Raw genomic sequence first — 14,603 nt, 5'->3', positions numbered from 1 at the left:
AGCACAGGGATGGAGGAGTGGATTTTAGGTTCAGCTGGTACACATACTGTAAGATTTCAAAATGTAAATGAGGGTGTCAAACTTCAGGAAAGCTTCATTTAATTCAGAATAATGCTTCCCAGGCAAAGTAGTGATTAGGCCAAGCATCTTTCATGTGCTTTGTTACTGCTTTTATTACTGGAGAAAAGTTGCTCTCATTGCTCTCATTATTCACAATTATAATCATCCTGGACCCTACCCTCTCATTTGAGAGGGTAGGGTCCCCCAAACCTGGGTCCCCCAAACCCCCCAAACCTGTCTGATCTTCTCATCCCTCACCGCCCCACCCGAGCCCTCCGTTCTTCCACTACTCTCACCATGACTGTACCTCCTTCCAGACTAAAGACTTTCGGCGACAGGGCCTTCTCCAGATCAGCCCCCCGACTGTGGACCTCACTTCCCCTAACTGTCCGTGACTCTCCCTCTCTTCCCACATTTAAAAAATCCCGTCTTAAAACCCACCTTTTTTCCCAAGCCTTTGATCTCCCCTACCCCTAACCACCTTTGGCTCGCCCGGCCTCTCCTTGACACCCCCCCACCCCCACTCCCACCCATCTGTATGTGTGTATATGTACTAACATGAGGTATTTTCCGCGATGTCATGTTATCTGTATTTTTCCTTGCTTGTCCTCCTTATTTTGTTTGTTTTTTTCCTTCTGCCTGTTACCTGCCCTTTTGATTGTAAGCGTCTTTGGGTCATTGAAAACCACTGTATAAATAAAATGGATTATTATTATTATTATTATTATTATTGTTGTTGTTGTTGTTATAAAAATAAAAAAAAATATCATCAGCGTATGGGAATGAGTGCTAGTTACAGCCTAAATGACCTAAATTTAAAAGAATGGCACGATTAATCTTCACCTCGCGCTGTTTGCAGAAGTCACACAGCATAATCAAGGATCACCACCTTTTCGAACTTTTGCCATCTGGCAGAAGATACAGATCCATCAAAACACGCACCAAGAGATTCTGGAACAGTTTTTATCCCACAGCCATTAGCACACTGAACAGTGATGCAACACTAACATAACATGTAATCTGTTTAAGAGACATTTTATTGCACTATTGGTATTAGCTTCAGCATACATTGTTACTGATGTGTATGTGACGTTTTGCTGTGTGGTCAGTGAATGGATGTTGATGTGTGGGGGATAAGCTGTTTGGATCATTCAGCAGTGGTTTGGGGGTCAGCATCAGGGCAGCTCACTTTGCTCCATGTTGTTGTGCTTTTAATGTTTCTGATTGGGCTTCTTCACTGGAACTGTCCTCTTCATTTGGGGGAACTTTCAGCTTGTTGAGGTGGGAGGTGGCTGTTTGAAGCTCAGAGGGAAAACTGCCACTGACACTATCAAGAAGATGATATGTTCTCATCAACTGTGTGTGTGTGTGTGTGTGTGTGTGTGTGTGTGTGTGTGTGTGTGTGTGTGTGTGTGTGTGTGTGTGTGTGTCCTCAGTGAACTGTATCAGTCCCTGCAGTAGCTTCCAGCTGCAGCAGTCACTTCAGTTTCTGTTCAGTCTGACTGAGGGAGGTTTTTGTACGACGCTTTTTCACTGTGTGCACACATACTGACTGTTGATAGAGTGGAGACTCTGACAGTAGTAAACTGCTGCATCTTCAGCCTGGACTCCACTGATGGTCAGAGTGAAGTCACTCCCTGATCCACTGCCTGTAAAACGACCTAAAATCCCTGATGCTCGAGTATCAGCATCGTAAATGAGGAGTTTCGGAATTTCTCCATCTTTCTGTTGGTACCAGTGTAAACAGCTCCCACCATAAACATCCTGGCTGGTTTTACATGTGATGGTGACGGAGGCTCCCAGAGCAGCCCTCACTGCTCCAGGCTGAGTCACTGTGATCTGGCCTCTGGACTCTGAGGACACACAGACAAAAACACAAAGCAGCGTCATGCTTTTCTCCGCTTCATTTCAGAGGGACGGATCTTCATAGAGGAGAGGACTTTGATTCTCTGGACTTTACCTGTCAAGCAGCAGCAGAGGAGAGTCCAGATGAGGATGGAGCTCAAAGTCATGTTTGGATGAGGAGGATTTCTGGGGCTTCTGTTGTCATGAAGGACAGCTGTCAGTCATCCAGTCTTCAACTCTCAGGACTATAAACTCTCCCAGAGCACTGGAGCATGGTGCTGCTGATGCAAAGTGGCTCTCTATGGAAATGCTCTGACCCACTGCAACAGGGACACACATTACTCTCATCAGGACGTGTTTACATTCATATTAGTTTACTGTATACCTGATGGTTTCTTTATTAAGATGTCTACAAAATAAATAAATAAATAAATAAATAATAATAATAACAATAATAATAATAATAATAATAATAATACTAATAATAATAATTTTATTGTATTAAATAAACTGTAGATAGATAGGTATACTATGTATAGGTATTTTTTTTTATCTTGATATGTATAACATTTTTCTTCAATAATTTCTTCTCTGTTGTTTTATTGTGGCAGAATTTGATCGATTTTTGCTGTGACTGACTGAAGGATGTTTCCTGTTCTCATGTCACTGCTGTACAACTTTTACAACACAGATATCATAGCTTGATAAATAGAAAAAGTCCCTTTATAGCAAGAGGATACATCTATCATCATTTATCTACACTAGTGAAACTTGTCTGTTGCCATGGTTCAGCAGCGATGCCTATCTGTTGCCATGGTTACTGAAGTCGGAGGGACATGAAAAACTGAAGATTCCCCTTTTGAACATTAAAACAAATTTGCAATGGTGAGGGGAATATTTTCCAGGATCCAAAGTAAAAAGCAGGGTGTCATCAGCATACAGGGATTTAACATAAAAGGGATCTTTACAAACCACTGAAGACCTGAACCAAATAAAAGTGGTGACAGTGGACACCCTTCATGTGTCCTGTTGTGCACAATGTAATACTTTTATCCATTTTATCAAGGCTGCTCTAACTCAAGCAAAGTAAGTGACTGAAAGTGTGTGCGTGTGTTCAGACTGAATCAGTCATAAGTCTTGAAGGCTGAGAAGGAACAGCGTTTAAGAAGGTCAGAGGTCAAACATAAACACAGCTGAACACATACAAGCAGCAAAGAATATTTATCTGTGCATTTTAGATCACTGAAAGTAGTTAAAGTAGTTTAAATCAGGTATGATCAACTAAGATGGGGAGAAAATATTGTAACTCAGATGTTCATTAAGTTTACATTAAAATATGTAAGTAAGTAAGTAAGTAAGTAACATTTATTTGTATAGCACTTTTCACAGAGAAAGCTCACAAAGTGCTTTCCAGGGTTAAAAGGAAACACAACAAAACAAGATTGCATTCAAACAACAAACATGAATGCATACAAACATGAAACATAAATAAAATAACACAGTAATGTCAGGTGTCAGGTCAACAGGAACGCCTGCCTAAACAAATACGTTTTAAGGTGCTTTTTAAAACTGACAACAGATGCTGCAGCTCTCAGGGTCTGGGGGAGAGTGTTCCACAGTCTAGGCGCAGCCGACTCAAAGGCTCGATCTCCTCGAGTCTAGTGCGGGGAACTGTCAACAGGTTGTGGTCGGCAGACCTGAGTGTCCTGCCAGGAGTATAAACATGGAGGAGTTCGGACAAATACTCCGGTGCCTGACCATGCAGAGCTCTAAAAGTTAAGACCAGAACTTTAAACTGGATCCTATAACGCACCGGAAGCCAGTGTAAAGATGCTAAAACAGGAGAAATATGACGGTCTTTTGATGTTTTAGTTAATAGCCTAGCAGCGGCATTCTGCACAAGTTGGAGGCGATCAATAGAGGATTTACTAAGGCACAGAAACAGAGAGTTACAATAATCCAAGCGGGATGACACAAATGCGTGAATAATCATTTCAAGTTCGGCATTTGATACAATAGAACTCAGTTTTGCAATATTTCTCAAGTGAAAGAAGCATGTGCGGGTCAGGGTCAGAATATGTTTATCAAGGTGCATGGCCTGGTCAAAAATAACTCCAAGGTTTCTCAGACTAGAGCGAACATTAGAATTCAGTGATCCAATACGACTAGACACTTTTTGGGCAGTGCCTTCAGGGGCGACAATCAGGACCTCAGTCTTAGCCGCATTAAGCTGAAGGAAGTTGTTAGTCATCCAGACATTGATTGCAAACAGACAGTCATGCAGTATGTTCAGATCGTCGGTACAGTCAGGATCAAAGGAGAAATACAACTGAATATCATCGGCATACATATGATAAGAGATACCTTTAAACACATTAATAATGTTGCCGAGAGGCAGCATATACAATGCAAACAGAATCGGTCCTAATACTGACCCCTGAGGCACACCACATGACAAGGGGACTGACTCAGAGGTGTAAGGGCCAGCAGCAACAGAGAAATTTCTACCAGTAAGGTAGGAGGCAAACCAATTAAGGGCGCTGCCGGAAATACCTATGTGGTCACTGAGCCTATCAAGCAGGATCTGGTGATCCACGGTATCAAAAGCGGCGCTAAGGTCAAGCAGAACTAAAATGGTGGATTTGCCACTGTCGGAGGCCATCATGATGTCGTTAGACACTCTAAGAAGCGCTGTCTCAGTGGAGTGCATCTGACGGTAACCTGATTGAAATTTGTCAAAGATGTTGTGTCTGTTTAATACAGTGACTAGCTGGTTTGCAACCACCTTTTCTAGGACCTTAGATAAAAAGGGTAATTTGGAAATGGGCCTAAAGTTGCTGGGCAGTGAAGGGTCAAGGTTGGGCTTCTTGAGAAGTGGTTGAACGATCGCCTGTTTAAAATAAGAGGGAAAGCAGCCAGACACAAGTGAAGTGTTGATAATGTGAAGCAGAGAAGAGCCAATGGAACCAGTAACTTTTTTCAATAGTGATGTGGGTAAGATATCTAACGGACAGGAAGAGGATTTTGTGCTGCTGACTAGCTCAGTTAGGTCATGTAGGGAGATTGGTGAAAAGCAGTCCAGTATTGACTGACGTTTGGGACAGGCTGGGGGAGGGGCTGAAAAGGGGGTTATACTTGCCCTAACACAGGCCACTCTGCCAACAAAAAATGATAAAAATTTATTACAGTCTTCAACTGAAGAGACAGGTACTACAGAGGGCTGAGGAGCCACAAGATTATTTATAATATCAAAAACGACCTTGGGATTTCGCTTGTTGGAGGAGATGAGGTCAGCAAAATAAGTGGCCCGGGCTGCCTTGACCATGGAGTTATACTCAGTTAAAAGTTCTCTAAAATGCAGGCGATGCACCTGGAGCCTGGTGGACTTCCACAGGCGTTCAGCACGCTGCCATTTGCGCTTCAAACAACGAATGTCATTGTTGATCCAGGGGGTGGAATTGACAGTGGCAACTGTGCGAATTTTCAGGGGAGCAATTCTGTCTAAACTGAGTGAGCAGAGTAAGTTAAAAGAATCAACTAGGGAATTGACATCACCTTCCTCACAGAGAAGTTGCTTTGAGTGGACATTATAAACAGAAGCAAACTTCTCAGCAGACAGATCATTTAACATACGTGAACAAATAACACGCTTACAAACAATACAGTCAGTGTTAATACATACATTAAAAAGAATGCAGTTATGATCAGTCACGGGCAGCTCCTCAGAGCCAGTGATGTCCAGGTGTAGTTCAAATGTAAAAACCAAGTCCAAGGTGTTGCCCTTAATGTGAGTTGGGCCTCTGACATGTTGAGTAAAATTCAAAGAGTCCATGACCTTTAAAAAGTTTACAACAAAACTGTTCGTGATGTCATTCACAGGCACGTTAAAATCACCAAGAAGGAGAATTTTCTCGAATTTGATAATGGATGCGAGGAGATCACTAAACTCAGATAAAAAAGGGCCATTTAAACCAGGAGGGCGGTAAATCAAAACACAGTAAAATGGGTTAGCACGCCCAACTTTAGTCACTAAGAGTTCAAACGAGGTGTAAGTTCCCAAGGTCACCCTGCGGGTGGAGAGACAGTCCTTATACCACAGCTAGCCCCCCCCCCCACGGCCTGTGGTCCTCGGGGCACAAATGTAAGAACAGCCTTGTGGGCAGAGCTCATTCATGAATACATATTCATCGCTCTTTTGCCAGGTCTCTGTGAGGAACATAATGTTTAGTTCTTTGGAAACGAATAAATTGTTCAATATGAATGCCTTATTAGCAACAGAGCGGGCATTTAACAATGCCAGCTTAAAAGGCTTAAAATCAGCGGTGGAAATAGTGGGTGCAGGTGGTAGCGGGCGCAGATACCGGTTACAGTTAGAAGAAGATCTAGTTGCAATCAAATTAAGTGAATTTCTATAATTAGCACATAGAGAGAAAAATTTGTGCAATCTATTTGTCACCCTTACAGGGATGCTCCTGGGTGTAGTGAGACTGCCGCACAGGTAGGGGGAGCTACACGGGGTCAACGCGAGTCAGGTTGAGCAGGAGCGGAGGGTCAGTTTAATGTTGGTGGCTAAGAGGCGTGACCCTTCAAAATTTGGGTGTAAGCCGTCTCTTTTAAACAGTGTAGGCCGGTTTAAAAATGCAGCAAAGTTGTCCACGAAGGGAACACCTTTATGCATGCAGTACCCTTTCTGCCATATGTGGAGCTGTCGGAGGCGACTGAATTTAATATCGCCAAAACACGGAGAGGGCAGCGGACTGGAAACAATCACCTGCTTTCCGGTGTCCAGCAGAGTGTCAACGAGGCGTGAGAAATCTTCTTTGAGCTCCTCTGACCACTGGTTTTTTATGTCGTTTACACCTGCCTCAACGACCAAGGTGGGGACAGAGCCATACTGGTCGCTCAGGTGCAGTGCAGCAGACTTAATGTCCTTAACAGAGGCACCAGGATGACAGAAAGTCCTGCCACCGCTCACCACCACATGCCTGACCAGCGATGTGCCGATCACAAGCACAGAGGGAGCATGTTGCGCCTGGGAGTGCACCGCTGACCTCCGCGGTGAGGGATGATCAGTGCTGGGGGAGTGCCCAGCTGACCTCCGCGGAGAGGGATGACCGGTGCCGGGGGAGTGCACAGCTGACCTCCGCGGTGAGGGGTGGCAAGCGCTGCGAGCCCTGGACCACTGAGGGGCAGGAGTAAACACAGGCTGGGATTGCCTGCGAGTGTTGCCGCGGGGGAGACACCCACCTGTTGATGGTGGGGGTGCCCGTGATGTATCATCCAGGGAGGGGAAATCCTTGACGCTGAGGATGTCGTATCTGTTGTTGAGGTGGATGTTGAAGTGGGGGGGTGCCGGTGCAACGGAGGGGGGGCTGTCTCTCCGCCGGTTAGCTCCCACTCGGACCCAGCGTCCCGGATGGGATGGTGTGGAGCTGGCAGCGGCTTTAGGCTTCGCTCCGAGCCGTGTCCAGGTGTCATCGGGAGTGGTGACCGGGAGAGGTGCGTCGGCATCCGAGAGGTGAGCGATGTCACCGGGTTCATCAGGGCACGTAGCTCCGGCGGCCGGGAGGGGAGCGATGGTCTCCGACATCTGGGAGTCAGTTTGTCCAGGTCCGAAGATGATGGTGTCCATGAGATTCTCCGCTGCCTGGATCTGGTACAGTGTGGATATTCTCTTTTCCAGTTCGGATATCTTGTCGGACAGACGGACACAGCTGAGACAAGCTGACTGGGACGGAGAGGTGAGTGGAGCCATTTTCTGTCCAGTGATGGTAGTTGAGGAAAAAAGAAAAACAGCGGCCGTGGCATAAAGACTGGGCCTGCCGCGGTGGGTCGGCGTCAGGTGAGCTCGGTGGGCTGGCTCAGAGGTCCCTTGCCAGGTTGTAGCTTAGCAGCTAGGTTAAAACAGCCGGGGCAGCTCACTCCAAGATTCCTCGAAGCACGTTTAAAAGTCTTTAAGTTGCTTCGGATGAGTGCCGAAATACCCACAGGGGGCTCCTCCAAGAGGGGAAGGCAGCCGAGTCCGTTTTGTTGGGGATTAAAACCAAAAAGAGGATAAAATGCTAAAAGTTGGTGTAAGTATCAGCCATGTTCGGCTGATGGCGGTGTGCCTCGGAGGACCACACAAACACAGTAAAAAATACAACGATCGGATGGTTCGATCATTAAAAGCAACAGCCCGACTAAAAGAGATACTAGTTAAAAAGAAAAACGTGAACTTAAAACAACTTAAAAACAATACGGAAAGGTTTAAAATGAGCTGAACTGACGGAGACAGGTCAGACGCCACGCCACGCAGGTGGCATTGAAATCGTATTATCAACATGACATAGTCTCACTCTGTGTTGACAAATATAAAGATATTTGATTTGTTTGCAGGAATAATACTTGTTATTTTAAAGTATTGAAACTAAACAGTTTTCCTACGTGTGAAAAGCCTCTGGGTGTCACATCTCCTGGTTTTGGATCAGTTTTGTCTGTTTCTCTTTTGTTCACCAGTCATCCCCTGACTCTATTTTTGTGTTTGCCTTTTGTGTCTGTTGGTTGTGTTTGTCTCCCTGCACTTCCTGTATTCCCAGCCCTCCTTGTGTCAGTCCTGTCATCCACCTCACCTCTCCTGCTCTCCCCTGTCTCCACCTTCCTGCCCCAAACCTCATCCAGTCATCTGTCACCTCACCTGCTCACCTGTCTCCACATGTCCAGCTCCGCCTTTCTGCACCGCTCTTCTTCCAATCATCTAATCTGCTAACTAACCCAGCAGTATTAATCCCTGTCAGTTCTCTGTAATCTTTGCCAGGTTGTCCCAGTGGTTTCACCTGTGTGTCGTGCCAGCCTGTTTTTACCCATAAGTCCATTTCTGCTGTTGATCTCTGCTGCCTGTCCTCTGGAGGTTGATTTGTCCCCACTGCTCCTGTGCTGTTGCCTGGTCAAATACAATGATCACATTTCAAAGGTACTGATCATTCCTGTTATGTGTAAAATACCACCACACTTTCAAAACCACATAATATGTACTAATTATACTTTCTTATTGTTGTTGATGTTATAAATTACAACTAAAGAAGTGACAACAAATGTGATAATGTTTCAAACTTCATGAAACATGTAATTCAAGCCAATTTCATGATGTCCTCAGTGGTGAGAGCAGAGTGGAGTTCTTGCTGGTTCTCCTCAAACTCTCCTCCTTCCTAACATGCCGCGCCCATCAGTCCACAGCTCTGACCTGGGCACAGACACACTGGAACCCAGAATAAACACTTTATAAGTAACCTATACTACTCACAAAAAGTTAGGGATATTTGGCTTTTGGGTGAAATTTATGGAAAATATAAAATGTTCACGCTACAGTGATATTATATCATGAAAGTAGGGCATTTAAGTAGAAGCATACACTGGTGATTTCCTCATCTCAAACAATTCCTTGAAACAAAAGCCAACAACAGTGGTGGGTATACCACAACAAAAAATGTCAGTGTCAATAACTTGTCATGTGCCCTTGAGCATCAATTACAGCTTGACAGCGACGTCTCATGCTGTTCACAAGTCGAGTTATTGTCTGCTGAGGCATGGCATCCCACTCTTCTTGAAGGGCGGCCCTCAGGACGTTGAGGTTCTGGGGTACAGAGCTCCGAGCCTCTACACGGCGACTCAGCTGATCCCATAGGTTTTCTATGGGATTCAGGTCTGAGAAAGTGCAGGCCACTCCATTTGAGGTACCCCAGTCTCCAGCAGCCGTTCCCTAATGATACGACCTCGATGAGCTGGAGCATCAAACACCTGATGTGAATGTTGCCGTTAAACTCCTTGTTAGAGAACAGCAACTTGTGCAAAAAGTACTGAAACACTGAACAGTTGGACATGTGCATTCAAAAGTTTACAGAAGGTCACATTATGTTCACCTGTAAAGGTTATAATGCATTTTAGGTTCATCCTGAAATTTCACCCGAAAGCTGAATATCCCTAACTTTTTGTGAGTAGTGTAAGTGTTGACTGTGCTGAACTAGCGGATGTGTTTTCTCTCTGTGATCATACAGGTTGTATGTGTGTTCAAGTTGGGAAAGGTGACTTTTTGGAAACAAGGTTATAACTTGTAATCTACGAAGTGCTGCTTGTGTGTGTGTGTGTGTGTGTGTGTGTGTGTGTGTGTGTGTGTGTCTTCATGTCCTCCATGTTGTTGTGCTTTTCATGTTTCTGATTGGGCTTCTTCACTGGAACTGTCCTCTTCATTTGGGGGAACTTTCAGCTTGTTGAGGTGGGAGCCCCTTACGAAACAAAAATATATTGCAGTATACTGGAAAATATCATGTGATATATTAGATATTACATTTCCATATATGGGAACTAGTCTTTATATTTTACAATATATTGAAATATATGCATAGACCATACATGTCTATATATTCATACATATAAAAAAAAAAATTGCAATCAAGACCAAAAACGGAACTATATTTTTACATGCAATAGTTTGTCTTTATATGTTCAAATATACTGCAATATATGCATATACCATATATGTATATATATCGCAACATAATATATAAAAAAATATATTGGGATTTTTCTTAACATTGCATATTTTCCAATAAACAACCATAACATATGCATGGACCACGCATGGCATATATTTTGGGTCCGGGCAGCTTAGGACACCGGACACTATTGTATTCCCAGGACTTCTTTCTTTCTTTCTTTCTTTCTTTCTTCTTCTTTCTTCCGAGGAAATCATACTTCCCATGGGTGAAAACTCACCAACCTTTGCACAAAGGTCCAGATTACCTCAGCTGCAAATTCAAGCCAATAGTCCTGATGGTGGCGCTATAGCAAGCCTTTAAAGTTCAAAACTTTGAAAATTCATAACAAATCAACCATATGTGCTACAGCTTCACAATTTTCATCAAACTGTAGCCTCAATATAGAAGAAACTTTTGTACATTTAAACCTATTGAAAATTACGAAGCCATCACTCTGTTTTTTTTTCAAAAACTGTAAAACTTCTTAAACCTTTCTCCTCCCACAATTTTTGCTCAAATGTCACCAAACTTGCTACAGAGCATCTTCAGACTGTCCTACACAAACGATGTTCACAGATTTTTGATTTATCAAAAATTAAGCCTACAGTGCATCAAAATGTTTTACTGTAAATGCTACTGTAAACATATACCTGCAAAGTCTTGCTAAATAAATCTTCAATGTTCATGAAAAAATTGACAAAATTCTGGAGTCATGGTCGATGATGTGTGGTAAATTTCAGAATTGTATCTCAAAAACTGAATTTTTGACAGCATTTTGAATTTTGCTCTCGTGAACAATTGGAGTCAATGTAAAAATGGCATTTTTAAACATCAATTTTTCACCTATGGAGCCAATCAATCATCGTTAAAAACAAATTAACATCATCTCCCTGTTGTCTAGATAAGTGTTTCTCAAATGGGGGTACGCATACGCCTGGGGTACTTAGAGGAAATCCAGGGGGTACTTGAGATTTTTTAAAATTATAACACGAGACTACGTTGCGTAGATCCGACCGAGCAATCTGATTGATCAATCAGACGTTTAGAATGTGCTCAAATCAGCATGGCAGCACAGCTAGCCGTGCGCAATACTGATTTGAATACTGAATCAATCAATGAAAATAATACTCCGCCTAACATCTTATTGCCCGAATCTGCGTTTCACCAAAACCTGCATCAAAAGCCGCTGTCAACGTTGTTCGCCTGCTGAACCGTTTGGTTGTCAATTTTGATTTCCTTGGCGACCTAAGTTTGGATAAACATCTGAACGAGGAAGACAAGACAGAAGAGAAAAAGGAGAGATACGCGAGAGTGACGAGTGAAGAGCTGGATCAGCTGGAGAGGTCAGGAAATGAAGCCGGTACGGCCCGGTCAACGCCTTGGGCCGTCAAATGTCTACAAGACTACCTGACAAACACCAGGCAAACAGCTGATTTCTCAACTTAAGTAAACAAGAGCTAAACAAGATCCTCCGTGAATTTTAATTTCTATAATAAAGTGCCTCAGCGGAGTCAGCACCACAGACAGTAGGCTGCCTGTAAGATTTTCCATGGAGATGTGCGGCTGTATATTGTTATCAGTTATTAATTAGCCTATTAATCGTTATTCATTTGTTTAGTCTTTATGAGTTTCCTGGGTCATTTATTTAATTAATTTGTCAGATTTGTTTGCGTCTGTACATTGAAATGAACTTTTAATAAATCAACACATCTGTGAAAACTGTCCTCTTTATTTCAGAGGTAAACTGATAACAGCCTGAAAAGGTGATTATATAACTCCCTTAATGTCCCCAGCCTTAATGTGGCTGCTTACTGTCCTTACTTTGGCTGCATAGCCATATTAATCGGAGCTGACATTAAATTGGAATGACACAGCCCCAGCTGAAATGAAACATCTGCCAGTTAAAAATGACTGAGAAGTCGGTAGAAGTATAATTATCAGTCCATGAAAAAAAAAATATATATTTTTTTCCAGCAGATATTATAGTTACAACATGATTGAGCTAGCAGAGCAGTTTTATTTTGCTATGTTTGGTATCTATTCAGTTTCAGGAAAACACGATGTAACCACTGGCTTAGTCAAATTGTCAAGCTGCTACTGAGCTGCTACTTGCCAATTAGCTCAGGGCGGTAAATGACTGTCTTTGGTTCCAGAGGTTGCAGGTTCGAACCTCGACTGGTGCAGAATCCACATTGTAACGTGAACATCTTAATCATGTGCTCCAAACTGCGTGAGTGTGACTGATCACTGAGCAGCGTCTTCCTAAAAATGCCTGGACCCCACCCATCGCTGCACAGCAGCTGTAATTTTACGTATATTTCCAATACATGTTCCCATATATTGGAATGTCATAGATCATGTATTTATAAATATATTAACCCAGTATTCATCACATAAATGTAAATACATTATGAAGGACTTTTATACATATAAAAGTCAATATATGAACACATATATTATATATTTATATTGCAATATATGGCAAATATATGAAATGCGCAATTGTTGCTGTATTTTTCCATATATTAACATATATTGCAATATATTGATGCAATATATAAATATATGCCACATATATGATTCACCTATATATTACACCATTTATTTCTGAGACATTTTCAAATATATAATATATTTCTATACATTGTTGTTCACATATTAAATGTAATATATTCTAATACATTACAATACATTGCATTTCATATATTGGTAAATATATTTTCTTTCCGTAAGGGAGGTGGCTGTTTGAAGCTCAGAGGGAAAACTGACACTGACACTATCAACAAGATGATATGTTCTCATCAACTTTGTGTGTGTGTGTGTGTGTGTGTCCTCAGTGAACTGTATCAGTCCCTGCAGTAGCTTCCAGCTGCAGCAGTCACTTCAGTTTCTCTTCAGTCTGACTGAGGGAGGTTTTTGTACGACACTTTTTCACTGTGTGAACAGCCACTGACTGTTGATATAATGTTGACTCTGACAGTAGTAAACTGCTGCATCTTCAGCCTGGACTCCACTGATGGTCAGAGTGAAGTCACTCCCTGATCCACTGCCTGTAAAACGACGTGGAATCCCTGATTGTCGAGTATTAGCCACGGAAATGAGGAGTTTAGGAATTTCTCCATCTTTCTGTTGGTACCAGGCTAAGTACTGGTAGTTGCTCCAAACAAAAACATTCTGGCTGGTTTTACATGTGATGGTGACGGAGGCTCCCGGAGCAGCCCTCACTGCTCCAGGCTGAGTCACTGTGACCTGGCCTCTGGACTCTGAGGACACACAGACAAAAACACAAAGCAGCGTCATGCTTTTCTCCGCTTCATTTCAGAGGGACGGATCTTCATAGAGGAGAGGACTTTGATTCTCTGGACTTTACCTGTCAAGCAGCAGCAGAGGAGAGTCCAGATGAGGATGGAGCTCAAAGTCATGTTTGGATGAGGAGGATTTCTGGGGCTTCTGTTGTCATGAAGGACAGCTGTCAGTCATCCAGTCTTCAACTCTCAGGACTATAAACTCTCCCAGAGCACTGGAGCATGGTGCTGCTGATGCAAAGTGGCTCTCTATGGAAATGCTCTGACCCACTCCAACAGGGACACACATTACTCTCATCAGGACGTTCTTAGATGTGTACATTAATTTAATATTATCCCTGATGGCTTCTTTTTCCAGACCTCTGCAGAACAACCACTATATTAATGTACGTTTACTGACATTTCTTTCAACAAATAAAAAAAGGATTTTAAAATCTGATTTTCCTCTATTTTAGCCCCACTTTTTGAAATAAAGAAATAAAGAAATTAAGAATTAACTGAAACAGAATTGAACATTTTTAAATATCATCAAATACTTGCTCTCTTCATTTCCAGGGTAATGTAAAGGTTTTCAGATCTTATCATGTTTGTGTGCTGATGTGCATGAGAGGCTTCTTAAAGGGAAGTGAAACAGTGTGTGAGTGAGTGACTGCTGGAGCATAAAAACCATCTGACAGAAACTCCTTAAAGCCTGATGCTTCAGGAGCATCAGCTTCTTCTCCAAGCAGCTGACTGCTGCTCCAAGCCTCATCCAGACGGCCCAAAATGTCTCTGCTCTATAGAGGCCTCCAACATCAGGAGTCCATTTTGCCTTCCCATCATCTTTCTCTCAACACTGCTTCTTCTCTCCATTTCTATCAACATTATTCCCTGAGGTTGA

The sequence above is a fragment of the Myripristis murdjan genome, chromosome 11 (assembly GCF_902150065.1).
Source record: "Myripristis murdjan chromosome 11, fMyrMur1.1, whole genome shotgun sequence".
In the NCBI taxonomy this organism is placed as follows: domain Eukaryota; kingdom Metazoa; phylum Chordata; class Actinopteri; order Holocentriformes; family Holocentridae; genus Myripristis; species Myripristis murdjan.
Note: the sequence above shows the minus strand (reverse complement) of the source record.